Source organism: Nelumbo nucifera, chromosome 3 (genome assembly GCF_055504915.1).
Source record: "Nelumbo nucifera cultivar China Antique chromosome 3, China Antique-T2T, whole genome shotgun sequence".
Taxonomy (NCBI): Eukaryota; Viridiplantae; Streptophyta; class Magnoliopsida; order Proteales; family Nelumbonaceae; genus Nelumbo; species Nelumbo nucifera.
The window spans coordinates 70,534,608-70,548,916 of NC_142651.1; the positions used below are offsets into that span (position 1 = coordinate 70,534,608).

The following is a 14,309-nucleotide window of genomic DNA, read 5'->3' on the forward strand; positions in this document are numbered from 1 at the left end:
AAGGGGTAATGGTTGGAAGGCAGTGGCACAGGTACTGAGTGACTTTATTCAGCAGCTGAAAACAAAACAAGTAGAGGCTGTAGCAAAGGAAAAGAAAGGGGGTATACAAAAGAGAATGGAAGAACCCAGTGACAGAAACTGGTTGATTGCAGAAAAAGGAAAAAGAAGTTCTAAACTAGTAGCATCAGTAGAAAAGGAGAACTGGGGGAAGAAATTTGTGGTGGAAACCTCAAGTTCACCAAAGGAGGTATTGCGTAGGCGATACTCAGAGAATTAAACCTGCAAAAGCCGATGGTGATTACTCCTTACGCCTCTTGTAAAGCTTTGTTAGATCTGGGTGAAGATGAAGTAGAGATTTCAGCTTTAATTAGTCACTCAGAGGCTGGTGCTGCCAGTCTCGAAATGGTGTCCTCTCTTCAATACCAAAAGTTTTGTGATTGAGGACAATGTAATAGTCAGATTGCTTGGGTTACTTTTCAACCTCTGGAAGGAGGAAGTATTACAGTCAATAGTTGTAGTCTGTGATGCAATATTAGATGGTGTGTTTGATTGTAATCTCCATTCAGTTGTAGTGATGTTAGGTGGTATTAAACCTAGTGATATTCCAAAGAAGATAGAGGTTGTTTCAGATGGTTTAGTTTACCCCGTTTGGCTTGCTACCTCCATTGAAGCCCAGCTATGGAAGGAGGGAAGAAGAGAGGAAGATGAAGAGACAAAACAAGCTTGGTTGTGTGGTTTGCAAGGCAGTGTAGTCTCTACAAGAGAAGTTAAGGCAACTGAGGTTCCCAAGAAAAAAAGAGAAAAAAGAGGATGATTTAAACACTTGGGGAAAGTCTGCATGGCAAGGTGGGCTGAGGGATGGCAGGTCCTATGTTCAGTCAGTGACAGGGGAATTAAATGGAGACGGGCTTGTTCAAGTTCAAATTTCAAAACAAAATGAACAAAGGTCGGCAAGGTTTCAAGGTTCAAGCCAGTCCTGTGAGCTGGTTCAGTTTGGTCCAATGAACCGAGGCTAGTCAACCAGTCACATGTTGTTTTAAGTAAACACGTGACTGGCAAAGGGATAGAGGATTGGGCCAAGGCCCATCAAGATCTAATGGGTCTAGGCAAGTGAATGGGCCGACTTTTTTAAATCGGGTGGACCCAGACCTTAAAAAGCCACGTGCCCTTTTAAGTAGGCACGTGACCAAAGGAGATGGGGAGATGATGTACCAAAACGATGGTCTATCATCGTCTCCCTCGAGCAATTCACAACCAACGCTGCAGGAAGTAGGGTTAGCCGCAGTGGTGCGGCAAATCTGAACTGGACATGTTGCTGATCAAAACTGAGGAAGGGGTAATTTGGCAGCTAAGGAATGAATTCAGGCACTTCAAACAGCTTTCTAGAGATATGCTCATCCAAATAAGATGGATTAGAAGATCTGCAAACAGCATGGCAGATGGCCTAACTAAACAAGGAATTCAGAGACAACCAATGTTTTGGGCTCATGTGAAAATTTGGGCTGGCTTTTTGGGTTCGCTGTTTTTTTTACAACCTCTAGTTGTATCTTTCTATTCTAAATTAATATTTCAATTTTTCTGTTGCTGATAAAAAAAAAAATTGCTTATCATGTTACTTTGAACAGTGAAAGAAACAGGGCCTTTTACCTCTTCTGACCGCACTATATAGCCCTCCCCCTCCCCCATAACAGAAATATTTTCCTTCAATTCAGTCCTACATCCTAAACATCCTAAAGACCACCACTTTATATTACATTCTATCATTTATGAGTGATAATTGGTGACAGTTGCTGCATTACATACTAATACGACCACTTTCTATTCTAAATTAATATTTCAATTTTTCTGTTGCTGATCAAAAAAACAAAAAAAAAAAATTGCTTATCATGTTACTTTGAACAGTGAAAGAAACAGGGCCTTTTACCTCTTCTGACCGCACTATATAGCCCTCCTCCCTCCCCCATAACAGAAATATTTTCCTTCAATTCAGTCCTACATCCTAAACATCCTAAACATCCTAAAGACCACCACTTTATATTACATTCTATAATTTATGGGTGATAATTGATGACAGTTGCTGCATTACATACTAATACGATTATATGCCCATTACTCGCTCTGTCTCGGAATCAAAGCATCTACTGGCCAACATAAAATAGAGTTACACATAGTACACCTTTACACATATCATAGAAAGATCATTCGCTAGATCCTTCCACTAATGATCTCTTCGAGATTGTAAAAGATGGCCTTCTTCTATGGTGATTTCCCTGTTAAGCCCTTTGCTTTAATTTGAGTTTGGAGATGGTTTTCTTTCTTGGTTTTGGGGCTTTGTAATCTGAAGGCATATTCTTTGATGTAGTAAACTTATCAATGTGGCAGTCCCTGGGACACTGATGAACGAGCAATCAATACAAAGAGGTTGTTGAACCCTTGGGAAAGGAATGAAAATCTTACACTATGCCTCGATTCTGCTAAAGGCTATTGGATGTACAATAGTTAATATTGGCACGCAGGACTTCATTGAAGGGTAAGTATACATGCTGTTTCAGTCGTTAATTCTTTTCTATTTTCAAGAATATTTTGGTCCTGTCACTAGTTTTTTGATAATTTTCTGAATATTCTGTTCCATGCCAAAGTACAAAGAAGTAAAACTTATTAACCTAATATTCTATTAGGTTCTTTTCATATGAACCCTGAAGATTATCTAAAAAGTGCATGATAGAAAGCCTGTAAACTTCAAACAAGATTGGAGTTTGCTATCTATGTTTATTTCATTATTCTGCCCTTGCTTGTACAATAGTCGATACCATATGCTCGGTAAGTACAATGCTAAGTTACATGTTTTGTGCTGTTGCACTGCACATTCTTTTTTCTTTATTTGGTCCTTCTGACGACTTTGGTTGGATTTTTGTTATTTTCTTCCTCTATTAATTACGTTGGCATATTGCAATCTATGAACAAATGTATATTTTGAGATGGATTTTTGTTGCATCATGTTGATTTTGATTAAATTTCTTTAGACTTTAGAGTGTCAAGTCTTGATTCTGGACTGTAATTGTTTGAAAGCCATTTTTCTATTTTGACTTTTGAGCATATGGTGATGATACAAACTGAAAATTATATAAGTAATATTTTTTATAATTGAAACAATTACTTTGATGTTTTAACCTTAGATACAACTATGGGCGGACCTCAATTTGAGGAAAACACCTCAATTGGTGGAGTTAGTTGATGATAATAAGGTGAAATAGCCTTTTTATAGAAGTTTTCTGCTTATTTGTGATTTTTTATGAAATGTTATTTGCTACTTTTTAGTTCATATGTTGTATTTTGTTCATAAATCGTTAGGATGTGGAGGAGCTGATGAATCAACCACCTGAGAAGATCTTATTGAGATGGATGAACTTTCAACTGACTTTCTCAGCAGATGTGAAGGTAAGTTAAAATTGGGTTAATAGATTCCTCTTTTCTTTATTTCGTTTGTGTGTTCATAATCACTATAACCTACCTTTGACTTTCTCAGCAGCTTGAAAACTTAATATGGTAGTGTACTATCTCAAAGTGGATATGAGATATCTGAAACAAGTGGTTCATCGAAACTTGAAATCCCATTTAGTTATATTTGGCAGTTAGAACTAAAAGATGCTTTATAACTCAATTTTATTTCATCCCACTTGGTGCTTGAATCCCAAAAACCAAAAACCAGAAACCAGGTTGAATGTTTCATTGAGTTAATTGAAATCACTTAGTAGTAAGCACTTTCCAGTTTCCATACTTTGAACGCTAGAACATGCCTCCTTTTCTGATCAGTAATTGGAAGGCCCTCTTCCTCCTCCTTGCACAAATATAACAAAAGCAAGTGTGCTTAGTGAGCATATGCAATTGCAACTTGTTTAAATCTCAACATTAGGACAAGCTCTTTGTAGTAACAGCATCAAATGCATCAAAGTTTAGTTTATGCTAATAAGTCATTTGCTCTAATTAACTTCAAAAGTCTGAAATCATTGCTATCCAAAACTGGTCTTTGGAAGATTTAAATAGCTGGTAAATTCTTGGGATCCAAATCATTGCTATCCAGAAGTATTCATTTGGCAAGGTTTTTAATAACAAGAAGATGCAAAGGGATGAAGTACTTAGGAATATCCTCTAGTATCAGTGGTAGAGGCTTCATTGAAGCAGGTAAGGGATGATAGCACATGCAATCAAGGGATTAGATGTCTTGATGTAGAGGGCAATGTTGTTCTTCAAAGGAACAACAATGTTTTCTAGTTGAGGAAGTGTTAACTGGAAGGATTGGTGCCAATTTGGGAACGGATCCAAGAGGTTTAACTTAGGTAAATCTTATTTGGTGCATGTTACTAAGGTTTTTTCGTGGTTAAAAGAGGGACTTGTTGAGACTGGACCCAACAATAAATTTAAGAGAGTTTTTTCAAGGAAGGTTGGTTCTAGAGCTACGAATCATAAGGTTCTTATTGATATTAACTCCAGTGATCAAATTAACATTCATGACAGTTCTGAAGTTGGGGAGTTGAAGAAGATCGGAGTCCTTGAGGTGAAAGGGAAGGGGGATGTGGGTAAAGCTTTGATAAGTAATGAAGTTTTGAACTTAGATAATGGGAAAAGGAAGAGTCGAGTGGACTTAAGGAAACTAGTGGAGAGGGATATTGAAGTTGGTAAATCTGTAGGCCTATTCTTTTTGGGTGGTGAGGCTTTTGCTAGAAGGGCTTTTGAAAGAGTTTGAGAAAAAGAAAAGGCGAAGTGAAAGAGCAACATTCAAGAGGAAGGTGTAGAGGCATGGGATGTGGGAGAGGGTCAGGATTTCAGACGTGGAGGACTAAGTGCGATTGATGGGAGGAGTTGTGGAAGTTTGATCTGCTGGTTTTTACAGGAGGCGGATGCTATTGTTTGAAGTGTTCAAGAGGGTTGGTTGGAGATTTTCTCATCATCTTGATCAAGGCTAGTGTTGCTTTGTTTAGTTCTTGGAATATGATTTTAGTTTGGTTTTGTGTGTTGACCCTGGATTTGTACTGTAATTTTTTTTTTTTTTTTTTTTTTTTATCTTTTGCTGTTTGCTGTTGTGGGAGTATTGTTTTTGCTTTCAGATGATGTTTTATCACCTTTTAATTGTAATCCCTTGTTTTATTTTTTAATGAAATTTACTCTTGAAAAAAAAATCTTTTGTTTTCTAAGCTCCTCATATGGTGTTAAATGAGTTCAAAAACTACTGCTTCAAAGTGTTCTTTCTGCATATAATCTGTGGGGGTAGTTTTGTAGTGCCCTTGTCCCACCTTACTTGTGTTTCTTCCATTTTTTTGAAATACTTTGTCTTTTTTTTTTTTTGTACAGTTAATGTATAGGAGTTCTTGGTATTTGGAGTTTTTAATAGCTATTGCCCACCTTATCCCATTCTTCCGTTCCTTCTCCTCCTAATTGTGTTTGCTCTTTCGACCCAAGTCCACACTCAACCTCCACCTTTACTTCCTCAAAATGCAAACCATCTTCAAAACAACCTTTATCCTGACACATACATACATGCATTGATAGGCTGAATAAACTGAAAATCCCCTCCAATTTATTGCTATTTATTAGGTGATTTCCAAGAGGGAATACAATGAGTGAGGGAAATCTTTGTAAGTGTGAGACTTTATTCTTGTGAATTATCCAAATTTGTCACAATTCATGAGGTTAAGGAAGCTGAATATGACTTTCACCATGACCAGCCCTAACTACCTTCATGTGTACAATGCACTTGATTGAATAATTGATAATCATTTGAGCTAGTTTACATCTGAACTGCTAATGCATGAGGTTCAACAATTGAAAAAGAGAAAAAGAAAGGGACAAAGTCCAAATGATTTTGCTGGCATGAACTGAATAGTAAAACTAGCGGTTTATGACATGAGTCAGTCCTAACTCCGCTATTCCAAGCTGAATAGTAAAACTAGCAACTTGGAATATGAGTATTGTTATCTGCCTCAAGCTTGTGACCAGTGTGAGATGGAGCATAAAATGCATTCACACCAAAAAAAAAAAAGAAAAGAAAAAGAAGAAAGAAGCAAATACTCCGTGTGAGATGGAGCATAAAATGCACTCACACAAAAAAAAAAAGAAAAGAAAAAGAAGAAAGAAGCAAATACCCCGTGTGAGATGGAGCATAAAATGCACTCACACCAAAAAAAAAGGGGAAAGAAAAAAAAAATTGGTGACGGCTGAGGTTCAAAGGGACAAAATGTGGTTGAACACTCAATGAGGTGCAATGACAGATTTGAGACCAAGCTCAAAGGGTTAAATTTGGCAGTCAAGGAGCTGATTTACATATTGAATGGAAGTGAATGTTGGGGCATGAGAATTTCATATTCTCCCTTTCCTTGACTCTTATGTATGTGATAAGAATGACAATTCAGAGGAATGAATCAGAATACCTACACAGGTTTCCCAACCACTCAATGTATTCTCATCCTAGAATTCATCCGGTAAATGGTAATAATAAGGGGGGATGATCAGTTTATGACTGAGGTCTTTGCTTGAGGACAAACAAAAGCTTAACCCACTTGTGAAGGGGTACCTTTCCCCTATGCCCAGTCCTTGCCAATGTTTCCCTGAAGGGTGCAATGCCTACCTTCATCTCATCATACAAAGGCATCATCGCTCTATGGAAACTCTACATTGGCTAACTATTCTTGGGTGATGGTGCCCCTCATGTGCATTGAAAACAGAGAGGACACATCCTCTGCTGATATCCAAAACTCCCCAAAAGGCCCAAAAAATGTGTATAATGACCCAATAATGGGTCTACACCTTTTTGATGATTATGTGCACCTTTAATCTTATAATGCTTGGCTTTCTGCCAGAATGGCAACCTATATTGTTGGTGATGATGGAATCAGGTAACCAGTTAATGATTTTGGTTTCAATTTTATTTTGATAGGCAAGTACTCTCTTTCTTTGTTTTTCGGTTGTTCTAGAGATTAGTGATTTTAGTCTGAGTTGGTTCAGAATGATGTGCTTTGCCTAAGTTTTCTAACTTAGTTATAATACAATTTTTAGTCTTTTTTCCTAGTTACACTAAGAACAATTGTTTGTGGTAGTTTGCAATAAATTATAGAGGTTTAAGATAGTTTTAGGGACTTGTTAAATGCTTGGATTTTGTGGTTTTTATTCTATTTTCCTTTAGAGTTGTGGTTCAATCGTGCAATCTCTCTCCTCTCTCTCCCTGAGTGAAGTGCTTGTTATTTTTCCTTTTTGAGTACCAGAACTTAATCCACTTGTGAAAAGGGTACCTTTCCCCTATGCCCAGTCCCTGCCAATGTTTCACTGAAGGTTGCAATGCCTACCTTCATCTCATCATACAAGGGCACCATCACTTTATGGAAGACACTCTGCATTGGCTAATGGTGGTGCCCCACATCCTCTACTGATACCCCAAACTCCCCAAAATACCCCAAATGTGTATATAACAACAGTGAGCCAGTATTGGGTCCATACCTTTTTGATGATTATGTACAACTTTAATCTTACAATGCTGGGCTTTCTGCGGGAATGACAACCTATATTGTTGGTGATGATGGAATCAGGTAACTAGGTAATGCTTCAATTGTTTTAGAGATTAGTGATTTTAGTCTGTGCTGGTTCACATTGATGTGCTTTTCCCAAGTCTTTTTTTGTCCTGGTTAGACAAAGAACAGTTGTTGCTTGTATTTTGCAATAATTAATAGAGTTTGAGAGATAGTTTAAGGACTTGTTAGATGCTTGGATTTTTTTCTCATCGGTTCTTCTTATTTTCATTGTTCATTTAAATGTTTAGAAGGAAAATGTTTGCCAATAGTCGTGAATTTTTAGCTATAAAGACACTTTTCTATTGAATTTTTGGATGAGGTTGAATGCAATTACTTATTAATTGGAGATATGCTCAGCTTGGTTGTTAGCCTGTAAAGACCAAGAAAATGCAATCTGTCATGAATTTGTGCCCACATGTTGGTGTTGTCGAAGTACTAGAATTTTAATCCATACTAACACTAGCAAAGAGTTATTTAAAATTTGAAAGTAAACCAAATGCTTTTACTTATTTGCATCTTAAGAAATTTATTTTACTAAATTAAATGATTCATTTATTTATTTTAATAAGTTAAATAGGACAAGTAGGTCTTGTGTTGTGTGATAGCTTGTCACATAATTAATAGAGGTTTGAGATTTGTTAGATGCTTGGATTTAATCTTGGATTTCTCTCTCTCTCTCTCTCTCTCTCCCTCGGCATCTTTTTAGCATTCTAGCTCCCTTTTGAGTTCAAATCAGTATGTTGAATTTTCTCATCGGTGCTTCTTGATGTTGATTGGTGGTAACCAAACATTTAATTGTTTAGAAGGAAAAGGTTTGTGGCGACTTGGTCGAATTGGGGGAAGCTGTAGGTATTATTGCGGGTCAATCTATTGGAGAACCAGGGACTCAACTAACATTAAGAACTTTTCATACCGGCGGAGTATTCTAGGAGGTACTGCAGAACCGGTACGGGTCCCTTCTAATGGAAAAATAAAATTCAATGAGGATTTGGTTCATCCCACGTACACGTCATGGACATCCTACTTTTCTATGTTATATAGACCTGTATATCCCTTAAAAAAGAAAAATATCTACAACTACTTCCAGTGACAATTGTTCGGTCGATTTGATGGATACAGAAAGCTCATATTCTTCCGGTTTTGATTTTCTAAATCAGATGAAAGAATAACGGCCTAAATCCTAACTCTTTTTCTTACATGAGCCTTCTCTATTTCAATTTCATTTCTATTCACCCCACGAAAAAAAAGAAAATGCAATTACTTATTAATTGGAGATTTTTCTGGAGCCCAAGTTTTAGGGCTATGAACGGGTTAGGTCAGGTGAGGGATAGCTGTTACTGCCCGTCCCAATAACAACTAAAATTTTATTTATTTATTTTATTAAACCAAATTATTCATTTATTTATTTTAATAAATTAAAAAATTATATATTTATTTGATTCAACCTGCACCCAATAATAAATGAGTATTTATTTTTATTTAATTAACTTGTTGATTTATTTATTTTACAAACTTAAGTAAGTTATTATCTATAGATTTCTATTTATTTAATTTACTAAATTAAATTATTCAAGTAATTAATAATTTATGTAACTAATAAGTTATTTCTCTTTCTCTCCTCCCCCCCATGCTAATATTAATGGCTATCAATAGGTTAGGCCTTAGTTGGGGTTAACCCTGTTCACGGGCCGAGCCAAGTTCGGGTCGGGCTTTACCTTTACATCAATAGAGCATATTCAAGCGCAAGTCTAGGCCTCAACCGAACATTAGGCCACGATATTGGGCCTGAACCCGACCCTCATATAAAGCCCAAAGCGTGATCAAGAAATTTTTATTTGTTGCTTCTCTCTCATTTCCTTGCTTAATTATTTATATATTTGTTTTATTAAGTTAAAAGAATATATTTATCTAATTTACTAAATTATTTATTTTTATTTACAAATTATTTCCCTCTCTCCCTTATAGTCCAGAGTCCAATATTTATGGTTGTCAATGGGTTGAGTTTGGTTCTAGGAATCATGGATATTTGTTTATCTTGTTAAATTAAATGATTCATTTATATATTTTTCAAAATTAAGTAATTTTTTATCCATAAATTTCTATTTATTTTATTTATTGGTTTATTCAATTAATTATTAATTTATTGCAAGTTAAGGTCTAGGTTGGGATTAAACCGCCAAGTTTGGGTTGGGCTGTCTTTATATCTTGACCCAACCATCAGGCTTATCTCTTGAGTCAAGCTTGACAAGGAAATTATCATTCTTTATTACTCTTTCATTTTCTCACCAATTTATTTATATATTTAATTTACAATGCTATCAACGAGTTGGGATTGATTTTATTATTTAGTTTAATAAATTATTCAATTAATTAATAATTTATTTTGCTAACAAATTATTTTTCTCTCTTTGGATCCTTATTTTTGGGCTATCAATAGGTCTAGTGTGGGATAGCATGTACCTATCCCATCCCAATAATAAATGAAAATTTATTTATTTATTTTCCAAAGTAAATTATTCATTTATATATATTTTAATACATTATATAAAATATTATGTATAAATTTTTATTTATTTGATTCAACCTCCCAACTGAGACCTAACCTACTGATAGCCCTAAATATTGGCTTAGGGAGAGTGATTGAAATAACTCGATTGTTAAATAAATTATTAATTACTTGAATAATTTAATAAAATAACTAAATATTTATTTATTTGATTCAACCTGACACCCAATAATAAATAAATATTTAGTTATTTTATTAAATTATTCAAGTAATTAATAATTTATTTAACAATTGAGTTATTTCAGTCACTCTCCCTGAGCCAATATTTAGGGCTATCAATAGGTTAGGTCTCAGTTGGGATTAAAACTATTAACGGGTTGGGCTAGGTTTAGATTGGGATTTGCCTTTACATCAATAGAACATATATTAAGCCCAAGTTTGAGTTCGAGCCAACTTGGGGTGTTTTATAATGGGAGGGACAAAGTAAGAAAGCGCTGAGTACTTATTTACTAAACCAAATTAATGACTTATTTATTTTAAAAAATTAAATAATTTATTATCCATAAAATTTATTTATTTAATTCAACCCACACCCAATAATAAATTAATGTTTAATTCTTTTATTAAAATATGTTGTTGATTTATTTATTATTATTTATTTATTTATTTACTAAATTATTCAAGTAATTAATAATTTATTTAACTAATAAGTTATTTCTCTCTCTCTCTCTCTCTTTCTTTCTCTCTCTTTCTCGCCTAATATTTAGGACTATCTATAGAATAGGTCTTGGTTGGGATTAAACCTTTTTACAGGTTGGACCATGTTCAGATCAACAGAACTAATTCAAGCCCAATCCAAAGCTTAGGCCGACCATCGGGCCTAGATCTTGATATTGTGTCCGAACATCATATAAAGCCTGGATTGCAATTAGGAAATTTTTATTCCTCATTTCTCTGTCATTTTCTTGCCAAATTATTTATATATTTATTCCTTATGTTTTGTTAACAGAATTTACTAATTTATTCAATTAATCAATTATTTGTTAATAGGTTAAGGTCAGGGTTGGGATTAATCCTATTTGCAGGCTCTCCAGGTTCAGCCCAACTCAACCACCAAGCCTAGATTTTGTAAATGAGCCCAGCCAAGAAATTAATAATCTTTATATATTTAATTTATGCGCAAGTGTGAGTCTAGGTTGAACTTCGGGCCTACATCTTGAGCATGAGCCTGAAGTTCATATAGAGCCCTAATCATGGTGAGGAAAGTCTTTGTTTCTCTCATTTGCTCACCTAATTACTTATATAGTTATGCTTTTAAGTTAAAAAATATTTACTAAACTTACTAAATTATTTTAGTTTATAAACAAATTATTTCTCTCTCTCTCTCTCTCTCCCTCCTGAGTTACATATTTAGGGTTGTCAATGGATTGGGTTTAGATCTAGATAGTTTGGATATTTATTTATTTTTCCAAAAGTTAGTAAATTATTATTCATAGGTTTTATTTATTTACGTAACTAAATTATTCATCTAATTAATGATTTAATTTATGAACAACGGATTAGTTCTGGTGTCGAATAGGCTGTACATGTCTTGTCCCAATAATAACTAAAAATTTATTTATTTATTTTACTAAATTAAATTATTCATTTATTTGTTTTAATATATTAAATAAATTATTCTCCATAAAGTTTTATTTATTTAATTCAACCTGTGACCAATATTTATGGTTGTCAATGATGCAAGTTCTGGTGTCTTGCACCAATCACAAGTGAATATTTATTTATTTTTTGTTAAAGTTAATTATTGATTTATCTATTTTATAAAATTAAGTAAATTATTATCCATAGATTTATATTTACTTAATTTATTGAATTCTTTAATTAACTAATTAATTAATTATTTTCCTAACAAATTATTTTTCTCTCTCACTCCTGGAGACTATTTTTAGGGTAATTAATATGTTTAGTGAGGGGTGGGATATGATGTACCTGTCTCGTCTCAATAATAAATGTAATTTTATTTATTTATTTTACCAAACCAAATTAATCATTAATTATTTTACAAAATTAACTAAATTAGTATCCATAGGTTCCTATTTATTTAATTTATTAAATTATTCAAATAGTTAATAATCCATAGATTCCCCCCCAACCCGAGCAAAATTTTTAGATTTATAAATTGGATAGGTATCGATTGGGGTTAAACCTTTTCATTGGTTGGGCCCCGTCTGGTTTGGGCTTTGCAGAACTTATTAAGGCCCAAGTCTAAGCCTAGGCCAACCATCAATCCTAGATTTTGAGCCCATGCCCAACCATCATATAAAGCTCGAATTGCGATAAGGAAATTTTTGTTCTTTTTCTCTTTCTCATTTTCTAGAAGTCTCTCTTCCATATTTGTTGCTAACATGTAATTATTTATAATGATGCCATTAATAAAGAGCTAACTACTCTCTCTTTTTCTTGCCTAATTATTTATATACTTATTTTAAAAAGTTAAAAGATTTTATTGATTTAATTTACTAGATTATTTAATTATATCCCTCTCTATCTTATTGCTCGATGTCCAATTTAAGGGTTGTCAAAAGGTGGGGATTGGTCTAGGTAGCTTGGATATTTATTTATTTTATTAAATTAAATTATTCAATAATATATTTTACAAAATTAAGAAAATTATTATCCATAGATTTCTATTTATTTAATTAACTAATTGACTTCATTAATTAATAATTTATTAACAAGTTAAGGAGGTTGGGATTAAACTTGTTCACAGGTAGTGCCAATTTGGGTTGGACTTTGTCTTTATTCAATAGAATATATTGAAGCCCAACTTTAAGCCCGACCCAACTAGACCTATCTCTTGAGTCGAGCCCGGCGAGGAAAGTGTTATTGTTTATTACTCTCTTATTTCCTCACCAATTTATTTATATATTTAATTTAGTAAGTTAAAAAATTTTATTTATTTAATTTGCTAAACGATTTAATTTTATCAAAAAATTATTTCACTATATCTCTCCCTCCCCGAGTCTAATATTTTGGGTTATCAATGGGTCAGGCTTGGTTTTAGATAGATTGGATATTTATTTATTATTTTACTAAATGAATTGAGTCATTATATATAGATTTTATTTAGTTTAGTAAATTAATTAATAATTTATTTTTCTCTTTCTCTGGATCCTTATTTTTTGGTTTATCAACGAGTTAGGTCTAGTGTGGTATAGCATTTACCTGTCCCGTCCCAATAATTAATGAATTTATTTTATTCTTCTATTTTACTAAACTAAATTATTCGTTTATATATTTAAATACATTAGATAAACTATTATGTATAAATTTTTATTTATTTCATACAACCCGACACCCAATAATAAATGAGTATTTAGTTATTTTATTAAATTAAATTGTTGATTTGTTTATTTTACAGAATTAAGTAAAATATTATCCATAGATTTCTATTTTTAATTTACTAAATTATTCAAGTAATTAATAATTTATTTAACTATTTAGTTATTTGAACCTCTCCCTAAGTCTAATATTTAGGGCTATTAGTAGGTTAGGTCTCAGCTTGGATTAAAATTATTAACGGGATCAATAGAACATATTTATGCGCAAATCTGAGTCCAGGTTGAACTTCGGGCCTACATCTTGAGCATGAGCCTAAAGTTCATATAGAGACCTAATCATGGTGAGGAAATTCTTTGTTTCTCTCATTTTCTTACCTAATTACTTATATAGTTATGCTTTTAAGTTAAAAAATATTTACTGAACTTACTAAATTATTTTAGTTTATAAACAAATTATTTCTCTCTCTCTCTCTCTCTCTCCCTCTTGAGTTACATATTTAGGGTTGTCAATGGATTGGGTTTAGATCTAGATAGTTTGGATATTTATTTATTTTTTCGAAAGATGGTAAATTATTATTCATAGATTTTATTTATTTACGTAACTAAATTATTCATCTAATTAATGATTTAATTTATGAACAACGGATTAGTTCCGGTGTCGAATAGGTTATACATGTCTTGTCCCAATAATAACTGAAAATTTATTATTTATTTTACTAAATTAAATTACTCATTTATTTCTTTAAATATATTAAAAAAATTATTGTCCATAAAGCTTTATTTATTTAAACCTGTGACCAAAATTTACGGTTGTCAATGATGCAAGTTTGGTTGGGGATGGCTTGGACTAGTCTTGCACCAATCACAAGTGAATATTTATCTATATTTTTTTGTTAAAGTTAA

The 14,309-nt window shown here is 33.2% G+C and overlaps 1 pseudogene across 1 annotated transcript in view; it reads left to right on the top strand.

Annotated features, from left to right (window-relative positions):
• Nucleotides 1-7,765, top strand: part of LOC148801329 (serine/threonine-protein phosphatase PP1-like) — a 68,815-nt pseudogene extending 61,050 nt beyond the window's left edge. The window contains exons 5-7 of the transcript XR_016084556.1: nt 3,177-3,245; nt 3,352-3,438; nt 7,257-7,765. The product of XR_016084556.1 is annotated as a serine/threonine-protein phosphatase PP1-like (transcript). The remainder of the gene's footprint in view (nt 1-3,176; nt 3,246-3,351; nt 3,439-7,256) is intronic.
• The last annotated feature ends 6,544 nt before the right edge of the window (nt 7,766-14,309 follow it).